This window comes from Salvelinus alpinus, chromosome 38, assembly GCF_045679555.1.
Source record: "Salvelinus alpinus chromosome 38, SLU_Salpinus.1, whole genome shotgun sequence".
Classification (NCBI taxonomy): Eukaryota; Metazoa; Chordata; class Actinopteri; order Salmoniformes; family Salmonidae; genus Salvelinus; species Salvelinus alpinus.
The window spans coordinates 6541124-6553489 of record NC_092123.1 but is presented as its reverse complement, the minus strand read 5'-3'; the positions used below and the strand labels follow the sequence as shown (position 1 = coordinate 6553489).

The 12366-nt window shown below is 39.4% G+C and overlaps 1 pseudogene; it reads right to left on the bottom strand.

Moving 5' to 3' along the window:
- Nucleotides 1–835: 835 nt before the first annotated feature.
- Nucleotides 836–10172, bottom strand: LOC139566230 (zinc finger protein ZFP2-like; annotated as a pseudogene).
- Nucleotides 10173–12366: the final 2194 nt, after the last annotated feature.

Genomic DNA, 12366 nt, shown 5'->3' with positions numbered 1-12366 from the left:
AGGGCTTTATAAATAAATTTGATTGATTTAAAAAGAAGAGGATCCCATCAGCTTTCTATAGGCTAGGCCTACTAAATGTATTTAATTTCCTAATATTAAGCACATTGCTTCACTTTACAACAGGAGAATAGCATTCCTGGCTGGCATGAAAATGAATGGGAAAAGCGTCCTCCATTTGCTATTTTGCATAGATGACATGTATTTTGTTCACGTTTCACACATATATTATTTAGTATATGTAAAGACAACATTAAATTAAGAATAGTCTGATGTGTGACAGCATGAGCCTATCACTTGTGAATGATATATTATCACTTGTGAATGATTTCCAGTGTGTGCAGTGAGGCAAGAAAGAGCACATGCCTTTTTTTGCAACTTTTTAAAATCATAGTCACACATAGGGTTGCCAAATTTCTCACTACCAAATAAGGGCCAAAAGGTGGCGTGCCAGTGCACGGTGCAACGGCGGTGTGGGTATGGTGTTGTGTGAATGAATATACAGTGTATATTCAGATTCTTATTCAATTGGAAAGACAAAACCTTTTAATATTACATTTAGCCTATAGCTTTACTAAAACTGTATCATTATGTAATCTTATGTGAATAAACCTCAATATAAATGAAAGAAATCACAATTTGGACATTTACAGCAGAAAAAAACAAACATTTCAAATGCATGCAAAAGAGGAAAAGAGCGGCATGAGTCACTCACCTAGTCTACTTTTTCCATGGATATTTTTTGCTGCTCTTGACTGATTCAAGCAGTCCTTTGTCCTTTTGCAAAGCCAGAGAGAAGTCCTTACATGACAAGTCACAGTTCACAGATATTTGAGGTTCATTTTTGATCAGCTCTGTCACAGATGTGCTGCATCTGTTTCTTGAGTGTGACCATTTGGTCATGAGAGAGAAAAATCTTCTCTACAAAGGCATTTGAGCCTGTCACACTGAGAACAAATGAGACAATCCTGAACCTGTTGATCAAGTTGGCTTTCCCTAGGTTTTGGAATAATGCCACCCACTTCTCACTGCTGGAGTTTGTGGTATCCTGTCTAGAGGTCGACCGATTAATCGGAATGGCCGATTAATTAGGGCCGATTTCAAGTTTTCATAACAATCGGTAATCGGCATTTTTGGACACCGATTATGGCCGATTACATTGCACTCCACGAGGAGACTACGTGGCTGGCTGACTACCTGTTATGCGAGTGCAGCAAGGAGCCATGGTAAACTGCTAGCTAGCATTAAACTTATCTTATAAAAAACAATCACTCTTAACATAATCACTAGTTAACTACACATCGTTGATGATATTACTAGTTTATCTAGCTTGTCCTGCGTTGCATATAATCTATGCGGTGCCTGTTAATTTATCATTGAATCACAGCCTACTTCGCCAAACGGGTGATTTAACAAGCGCAATCGCAAAAAAAAGCACTGTTGTTGCACCAATGTGTACCTAACCATAAACATCAATGCCTTTCTTAAAATCAATACTTGTAAACCTGCATATTTAGTTAATATTGCCTGCTAACATGAATTTCTTTTAAATAGGGAAATTGTGTCACTTCTCTTGCGTTCTGTGCAAGCAGAGTCAGTGTATATGCAGCAGTTTGTGCCGCCTGGCTAGTTGCGAACTGTGTGAAGACCATTTCTTCCTAACAAAGACCGTAATTAATTTGCCAGAATTGTACATAATTATGACATAACATTGAAGGTTGTGCAATGTAACAGCAATATTTAGACTTGGGGATGCCACCCGTTAGATAAAATACGGAACGGTTCTGTATATCACTGAAAGAATAAACGTTTTGTTTTCGAAATTATATTTTCCGGATTTGACCATATATATATGACGTAAAGCTCGTATTTCTGTGTGTTATTATATTATAATTAAGTCTATGATTTGATAGAGCAGCAGACTCGTAAGCATTCATTCAAACAGCACTTTCCTGCATTTGCCAGCAGCTCTTCGCTGTGCTTCAAGCATTGTGCTGTTTATGACTTCAAGCCTATCAACTCCCGAGATTAGGCTGGCAATACTAAAGTACCTATTAGAACATCCAATAGTCAAAGGTATATGAAATACAAATGGTATAGAGAGAAATAGTCCTATAATAACTACAACCTAAAACTTCTTACCTGGGAATATTGAAGACTCATGTTAAAAGGAACCACCAGCTTTCATATGTTCTGAGGAAGGAACTTAAACGTTAGCTTTTTTACACGGCACATATTGCACTTTTACTTTCTTCTCCAACACCTTGTTTTTGCATTATTTAAATCAAATTGAACATGTTTCATTATTTATTTGAGACTAAATTGATTTTATTGATGTATTATATTAAGTTAAAATAAGTGTTCATTCAGTATTGTTGTAATTGTCATTATTATTATTGCTATGTTGGTGCCTCATGCGCCAACATAGCAACTCCCTCATTTCTCTCTCCTCCAATCTCCCCATTAATTCCTTCACTGTCTCTGCTTCGCTCCCCTTGCTCACCTCCAATTCCACCCCGACTGGCTCTGGTTCCATCCTCGGCTCCTTACGGGAAGCACGGGGAGTTGGCTCAGGTCTCCTACCTGACTTAGCTACACTCCCCGTGTGCCCCCTCCCAAGACATTTTTGGGGCTGCCTCTCGGGCTTCCATCCGCGCTTTCGTGCTGCTTCCTCATACCACCGCCTCTCGGCTTTAGCTGCCTCCAGCACTTCACAAGGGCGGCGATATTCTCCAGCTTGTACCCAGGGTCCCTTACTGTCCAGAATTTCCTCCCAGGTCCAGGAATCCTGCGATCGCTGCTACTGCCCGTTACCACGCTGCTTGGTCCGGTTGTGGTGGGTGATTCTGTCACGATCTTCCTTGGGAGAAAGAGAGGAGGACCAAAACGCAGCGTGATGTGAATCCATTCTTCAATTTATTAAACGAAGAACACTTAAACAAACTATACAAACTAAACAAAACAGAGACCTGGCAGTGTGGTGCCAGGACAACAACCTCTACTTCAATGTGAGCAAGACAAAGGAGCTAATCGTGGACTACAGGAAAAGGAGTGCCGAACAGGCCTCCATTAACATTGACGGGCTGTAGTGGAGCGGGTTGAGAGTTTCAAGTTCCTTGGTGTCCACATCACCAACAAACTATAATGGTCCAAACACACCAAGTGGTCGTGAAGAGTGCATGACAACCCCTTTTCCCCCTTAAGAGACTGAAAACATTTGGCTTGGGTCCCCAGACCCTTAAAAAGTTGTGCCATCGAGAACATCCTGATATGGCAACTGCTCGGAAAACTTGACCGTAAGGCACTACAGAGGGTAGTGAGTACGGCCCAGTACATCACTGGGGCCAATAATCCCCCCCCCCCCGCCTCCTTTGTTTTTACACTCCTGCTACTCACTGTTTATTATTTATGCATAGTCACTTTACCCCTACCTACATATACAAATGACCAGTTGAGAGAAACTCTTCCTACAGTCAGAACAGGAGTACATCTTCTCTCCTGTGTCAAATCAAATCAAATTTTATTTGTACACATGGTTAGCAGATGTTAATGCGAGTGTAGCGAAATGCTTGTGCTTCTAGTTCCGACCGTGCAGTAATAACCAACGAGTAATCTAACCTAACAATTTCACAACAGCTACTTTATACACACAAGTGTAAAGGGATAAACAATATGTACATAAAGATATATGAATGAGTGATGGTACAGAACGGCATAGGCAAGATGCAGTAGTTGGTATCGAGTACAGTATATACATATAAGATGAGTAATGTAGGGTATGTAAACAAAGTGGCATAGTTTAAAGTGGCTAGTGATACATGTATTACATAAAGATGCAGTAGATGATATAGAGTACAGTATATACATATGAGATGAGTAATGTAGGGTATGTAAACATTATATTAAGTAGCATTGTTTAAAGTGGCTAGTGATATATTTTTACATCAATTTCCATCAATTTCCATTATTAAAGTGGCTGGAGTTGAGTCAGTATGTTGGCAGCAGCCACTCAATGTTAGTGGTGGCTGTTTAACAGTCTGATGGCCTTGAGATAGAAGCTGTTTTTCAGTCTATCGGTCCCTGCTTTGATGCACCTGTACTGACCTCGCCTTGTGTGTACATGCTGGTGTGTTTTAAAGTTGCCCAATTGAGAGAAACTCTTCCTACAGTCAGAACAGGAGTACAGCTTCTCTCCTGTGTGTACACGCTGGTGTACAAGTTCACCTTCCAACAGGACAGGTACCCCCACCCAGGTAGCGCAGTGCTGGGAACACTGGCTGCAGCAAAGCATGGGGAGAGGGTCACACTTGAACAATCAGAGAGGGGGCATATTATTGTGAACCTGGTGGCACAAAATAATCAAAGGTCTGATTGCACAGAGATGCTTGGTAAAATGGTCACAAAGGGCGACCAGTGTGTGTGTGTTTCAGAGGAAGGGGGTGTATCTGATCTCCATCACCTAGGACTTGACATTGGTTAATCAAATGTCCCCATTTTTGCCGATGTTTCTCAATCTTGCATGCTTTCTCAAACAGCTGTAACTGTATATGCATTCATACATCAGGTCCTTTCTTGAGTTGGGCTCTGGGATGTAGCAACCGTTGAGCATCTGAGTTTGTGGTTGATTGTGGGCTAAATGGGTTCAGTGTGTAGGTGTGTGTGTGTGTGTGTGTGTGTGTGTGTGTGTGTGTGTGTGTGTGTGTGTGTGTGTGTGTGTGTGTGTGTGTGTGTGTGTGTGTGTGTGTGTGTGTGTGTGTGTGTGTGTGTGTGTGTGTGTGTGTGTGCGTGTGCGTGTGCGTGTATCCCACATCTGTTGCTAGGGGGTAAGGATGTTAAGGACAATATAAGATGAATCACTAAAATAATAATTGCTTGACAAATATGTAACGCAATGGCAATCCTGGTTATTGGTAACAATCCTTTGCATGAACTGTCAACATTATTACTCACATTCATTGTTAATGATGGAAATGAAGACATGCAAGATTTTTGAATATATGTCGTTTTTGAATAGCTATATATAAAACATATTGAGGTGGAAATGCTTTTAGTGGTGGATCTGCTTCTGTTCAGTGGGTGGCACTGTGTGCTATTTTCAAAGGATGGGTCCTGGCCTCTGGGGGGGCCTAGGGATCCGGGGGGACAGGGGTGACCTGCCGGTCACTGGGATAACAACCCAACTTGGGATGGGGAGGGGCTTTAGCGGGTGAAATATGCCACACCCCATCCCTTTGTACTGTATGTATGGACACATTTTGAACGATGGCTGCCTTAAGTGCCTGACTCTCAATAGTCTTGGGAAGATATTAAGCTCTAACAATGGGGCGTGGAAAGGGTCTGTTGAAATCAATACTGTAGTGGTGTGAGAAAGGTCATTTAATTAGAAAACATATGTAGTCTACGTCTTTTATACTGCAAAACATATCTTTGTACGCATTGTAGAAAATACTGGGGACGAGCAAATTGACTTGTCTCAATGGTGATGTGTAGCGGTGTAGTGATATGTTTTGAGTAGATAAATATAAATATTGTTTTGAATGCCATGAATTAAACAAAAACATTATATTTTCCATTTTGCAAATGATTCAATAGATAAATAAAGCTATGGTTTTAACAGGTCTCAAAGCTGCTTATTCTGGAAAAACCATGTTCGTGCATACATCATATTTAGCTTTGTGATAGTCAATTGAACTTCCTGTCTCTTTCAGCTTCAGCATTTTCTTTTTTATGTTACTTAAAACATCGTTTTTTGTGTTTAATTTTTTTATGAGAGAAGAAGAGTTGCACACATTTATTTGATCATTGGCATCTTCTTGTCTTTTTTAGCTTCAAACAAACACTAAATGATTCACTTAAAACATTAAAAAATGTTTTAAGTGAACAATCAACCATCAGACTTAATTGTTTTTTAGTGATGGGCATCAGACATGCAAAATCTATACTCTTTCTTCATTTAATCCAATTCACTGGTCGCACTTCCATAAGATGAGAATTAAATGATGGAGTGACTTGTGGTGGTTAATTTCTTAACTTTCAAATGAGGAAAGACAAACATATCACGCAAGTCAGAGTTATACTGAAACAAAATCTTTATTCACTTATTAATAAGGGAGCAGGTCAATACAACACACACATATAAAGTGAATCGATTGAGTGCTCTACAATAATGATGGCTGGTCGATGAATCACCCTCAGATGATTCGTTGAGAGCCCCGAGACAAAAGTACAAAAGTATTTTATAGCCAAGATACACCCTCTTCAGTCTACATGACAAACAACAGATGTGTGGAATGGGTCACAAGGTTAAGATTAGACAGTATCTGACAGTATCTGCTGTAAAAACAGTTATATTTGTATGGAGACTAAGGTCTAGCCCTGGGGTCATCTCTCCCTGGTGCCTTATAGAACAGAAACAATAACTTACGCTCTGGATTGCGGTATCACCCAAAGACATTGTAAATCTTCCAGAGGCCCATCCTCAGTAGAACACACACAAATGAGCATTCTAACAACCCCTTATTCTATTGCATGAAATAACTATTTGATACAATAACAGTATAACATCACTTTGTAATTTCTGTCCTGACAAACTTAAATCTTAGCATGTCTGAGAGAACGGATGATGCTTCTGTCCTGTGTGCATCCGTTGGTGTGTTTTTAAGTTGCTCTGTTGAGAGAAACTCTTCCCACAGTCAGAGCAATGATATGGCTTCTCTCCTCTGTGTGTTCTCTGATGAAGTCTTACCTCAGATGATGTTGTGAAGCATTTTCCACAGTCAGAGCAGAAGTAAGGCTTTACTCCTGTGTGCACTCTCTGATGAACTGGCAGAGCCCCTGAGGTTTTTAAACTTTCCCCAAAGTCAGTGCAGGAGTATGGCTTCTCTCCTGTGTGGATACACTGGTGTGTTAAAAAGGCGCTCAGTTGAGACGAACTCTTCCCACTGTCAGTGCAGGAGTATGGCCTCTCTCCAGTGTGCACTCTTTGATGAACTGTCAGAGATTTTAATCTTGTGAAGCTCTTCCCACAGTCAGTGCAGGAGTATGGCCTCTCTCCTGTGTGTATACGCTGGTGTATTTTAAAGTAGCTCTGATGAGAGAAACTCTTCCCACAGTCAGTGCAGGAGTATGGCTTCTCTCCAGTGTGCACTCTCTGATGAACTGTCAGATAATATGATGTTGTGAAGCTCTTCCTACAGTCAGTGCAGGAGTATGGCCTCTCTCCTGTGTGTATACATTGGTGCATGTTTAAGTAGCTCCGATGAGAGAAACTCTTCCCACAGTCAGTGCAGGAGTATGGCTCTCTCCAGTGTGCACTCTCTGATGAGCTGTCAGAGAATATGATGCTGTGAAGCTCTTCCCACAGTCAGTGCAGGAATGCAGATTCTCTCCTGTGTGTATTTTTTGGTGTATTTTTAGCTTTGATAGAAATAGGAAAGTCTCCTCACAATGTGGGCAGTGGTGAGACCTCTTATCTCTGTGATCTTCCTGCTGTTGCTCTCTGAATGTAGAGAATGTTTCAACACCGTCTCCTGTGTGAACAACATCAGATGAACAAGTTAGTTGGTGTGATATACATATGACATGATATAAGTAGGTTGGACAATACAACAGTGGAATAAAACTAGTACTAAAGTAAGGCAAAATAAGCAAAAAAAATACTATAAGCCCATACCATACCAGGATTTTGGTCAATTCCATTTCAACTCAAGTTTTTTTTTTAACCAAATTTCAAATGTTCCTAATTGAAAAGCATTGAAGAGCATTTTAATTGGAATGTCAGTTTACTTCCTGAATTGACTGGAATTTAAATGGATTTGACACCCGAAACGTGGTACGCACACAGACTCATTTCAAAGAACTTCAAAACACTGGCAGTTTGTCTACTTCATTTCTTTCGTAAACTCTCTGAGCACTCCAGACAGCCCGGTGGATAAAACACGCTGGCAATACTGGTGTCAAACCATGCAAGTCTTAGTAGCATGAAGTAACATAGAACTTGTCATTGTAATGGTTCATCATAAAACAACTATAGAGGAACTTCTCATGCACAGTGGGAAGTTGTAATGAACAATACAAGCTTTTCTGTGCAGTCTGGAGTTCATCAACGATATGTCATGTCAGAATTACAGATCTCAACCTAGCAATAGACTGGGTCATAACTTATGGAGGTCTAACTTACGAAGATAATGTACAGAAAGATAGAACCTGCTCTTACCATGATAAACAGATTTCCCCATCTCCTCCTCCTCTTCTTCATCTTTAATGTTGACATCCAGCTCCAGTGTGTGACTGCGTTCTTCCAGCTTCACTGCTGCCATCGCTGGATCCTACGGTGCAAACTGCACCTCAACTGTCACAATCAGTACACAGTGACTGCAGGTTTGGACTCCGTGTGGAAGGAACTCAGCACGCTGGGTTTGTCCTCACTGTCGATCTGGCAACTCTGGATAAGGATCCCAGTCCTAAATAGAATCTGTGATCAATCTCCTGGTCCTCCTCTCCGAAGGCCACACCACATCCCTTTGTACTGTATGTATGAACACATTTTGAACTATGGCTGCTTTAAATGCTGCGGTGCTTACAAACACAATAGAAAAGGTTGTGGTAGACATGAGCCATCACTGGTGAGTTCACAGCTCTTTCACTCTGAACATGCATATCAATGAATCAACCTCAAATTGACCATCCATACCAGTTCTACCAGACTATTAACATAATCAACAGGGCATTTCAACAGCCCGACCCTCAATAGTCCTGGGAAGATATTAAGCTCTAACAATGGGGCGTGGAAAGGGTCTGTTGAAATCAATACTGTAGTGGTGTGAGAAAGGTAACACCAGATTGCTGTCTGGTACCATTCCCTAATAATAAGTTGGTCATTCTTGAATTCCAGTGGTAATGCTGTCCCTGGACTTTGACACCATATAAAACACTTTAAAATGACAAATAATACATATGTTGTTTTATTTAACTGTCATTTAATAAGAAAACATATGTAGTCTACGTCTTTTATACTGCAAAACATATATTTGTATGCATTGTAGAAAATTCTAGGGATGAGCAAATTGGCCTGTCTCAATGGTGATGTGTAGATGAGTAGATTAATATAAATATTGTTTTAAATTCCATGAATTAAACAAAAACATAATATTTTCCGTATTGCATATGATTCAATAGATCAATAAAGATGTGGTTTTAACAGGTCTCAAAGTCGCTTATTCTGGGAAAAACATGTTAGTGCATTGATCATATTTAGCTTTGTGATAGTCAATTGAATTTCCTGTCTCTTTCAGCTTTAGAAAAACACTAAATATGTCACTTCAAACATAGTTTTTTTGTGTTTAACTATATATGAGAGAAGAAGAGCTCTACCAGAACAAATTAATGCACACATTTATTTGATCATTGGCAACTCTTGTCTTTTTTCGCTTCAGACAACAAAAGAGAAAAAGAGTTTAACCAGCACAAATTATTGCACACATTTTATTTTTCATTGACAGATTAATTACGTTGGCTTCGATGCAGTTTTCCAAACACATTCATTATCAGTTACTCAAATAATATATCTAGTTAAAATACAATTGAATAAATACATGTAGTCATTTCATAGCCAATGTATCATTAAAGAAAAAGTCAGTTTAGTATAAAAACACAAACAAATGGTGAAAAATACACACAAACTAATGGTGAAAACTGATCATCACACCATCTATATCTGATACATGTTGTATCTATTAGCTCATTACCACAGAAAACTGCAGAGTGAAACAGTACCTCCCAGTCAACCATCAGACTTAATTGTTTTTAGTAATGGACACTGACAAGTAAAATCTATCAAATTTTATTTTGTTTTATCTGATATCGATATCATATTGGTTTGATTGAATAACATTGAAACTGTGTGGACTTCACTTCCACAGCTTTGTACTTATCCATTGGGCCAAGTGTGAATGTTCTGGGGGCCTAAAATACCCAACCAGTGTACAATGGGAACAGTTGATGGCCCATCAGCAGGCTGTTAAGTAAGCTTTATCAAACGATATCTACAGCATATCGAGTCTTGGATTATGGTGCCAGACAAATAATACTTTTGTCAAGTATACTCCCTCTCCGGTCTCTAGGTCATCAGGCTGCTGATTATCCCGCACACCTGTCACCATCGTCAAGCGCACCATCGCCTCATGACATCACCTTCTTGATTATCTTCCCTATATCTGTCACTCCCTTCGGTTTTTCCCCTCAGGTGTTATTGACTCTGTTTTCATGTCGGTGCGTTGTTTGAGTTTCGTGTTTATTTATTAAAACACTCCCTGTTCTTGCTTCCCGACTCTCGGCGCACTCGTTACAAATAAAAAAAATTCTCCATGTAATTGGAACTGCAAGCCAGACTAAATTAAACGGGCCTATTGATATTCTCACGCCCTAGCCTTAGTTATCTTTGTTTTCTTTATTATTTTGGTTAGGTCAGGGTGTGACATGGGGGATTTATGTGTTTTGTCTTGTCTAGGGTTTTTCTAGTCTAGGTGTTTGTATGTTTATGGTTGCCTAGATTGGTTCTCAATTAGAGGCAGCTGTTTATCATTGTCTCTGATTGGGAACCATATTTAGGCTCCCATATTCTTTAGGGATTTCGTGGGTTATTGTCTATGTGTAGTGTTTTGTGTTCAGCACTATTTTCTATATAGCGTCACGTTCGTTTTGTTGTTTTGTAAAGTTTGGTTAAGTGTTCTTCGTTATAATAAATAGAAGATGTATTCATATCACGCTGCGCCTTGGTCCTCCTCTCTTCCACATTACGACAAACGTGACAGATATAATGATTATGAATGAAATATTAAGGGCAGAAATGATTAAATATTAAAGCATTAGACCTCTCACTAATGGCTTCAGTCATACAAAAGTTATACTTAAATCGGAACTGGTCCTCTAGCAAATTAATAGGAATTTCTCACCCCTTGTTCAAGAAAGGCCTTTTCCCTTTATTCAGATTACAACCTCTCACTTTCAGTTATTTGAAAAGGAAATTATCTCCCAAATTTAATCCACCAGAAAATACATAATCACATTATTTGTTAACTCAAATATACTAATAGATTAAACATAAAAAAGGTATAATCTTTGTAAATGATGTCATAAATAGGACTCCTGGAGTTATATCACACATGGAAATGTCTGCTCTACCCTAAATTACAAAAAACAAATTGAAGCACTACCACTGTAACGGAATTCGTCCTCCTCATCTGACGAGGAGTAAGAAAGGTCGGACCAATGCGCAGCGTGGTAAGTGTCCATTATATTTCATAATACTGAACACGACAACAATACAAAAATAACAAAGTGAATAGATAAGAAAACCGAAACAGTTCCGTGTGGAACACACAAACACGGAAGACAACCACCCACAAAACACAACAGAAAACAGGCTACCTAAATATGGTTCCCAATCAGAGACAATGACTAACACCTGCCTCTGATTGAGAACCATATCAGGCCAAATGAAAAACACAACATAGAAACACAAAACATAGATAACCCACCCAACTCAGGCCCTGACCATAATAAAACAAAGAAAATACAAAAGAACTAAGGTCAGAACGTGACAACCACAACAATGGAAGAGGTAAATGGAAGGGAGAAAAACTAGGGAATTTGTCTGTAGGCCCTGCATAATAAGACCATAATTAGTTCAATAAAATTGTGATAAATAAAAAAGTATACTGGTTTCATTTTAGGACCAAAAAATGACATCTGTGCCTTATAGATTGCAAAATAGTTGGGAAGAGATTTTGGACGTACTGATTCCATGGCACATGGTTTATGAATTGATACGCAAAACGACGTCGAATCAAAACTTCAATTTTGTAAATTTAAATTATTATACAAAATTCTTGCAACCATTAGACGTTGTAAAGTAGGGGGCAGCATTCGGAATTTTGGATGAAAAGCATGCCCAAATTAAACTGCCTGCTTCTCGGGCCCAGAAGATATGATATGCATATAACTGGTAGATTTGGATAGAAAACATTCTAAAGTTTCCAAAACTGTTAAAATAGTGTCTGTGAGTATAACAGAACTGATTTGGCAGGCGAAAACCTGAGAAAAATCAAATCGGGAAGTAGTTTTCTTTTTGGTTTTGTAGTTTTCTATTCAATGCCATTACAGTATCCATTGACTTAGGACTCAAATTGCAGTTCCTATGCCTTCCACTAGATGTCAACTGTCTTTAGAAATAGTTTCAGGCTTGTATTCTGAACAATGAGGAAGTAAGAGCCGTCTGAATGAGTGGACCCTAAAGTGTCACAGAGCGTTTTCATGCGCGCGACCGAGAGAGTGCCTTTAGGCTAAAAACAACCTGAGGATTGAATATAA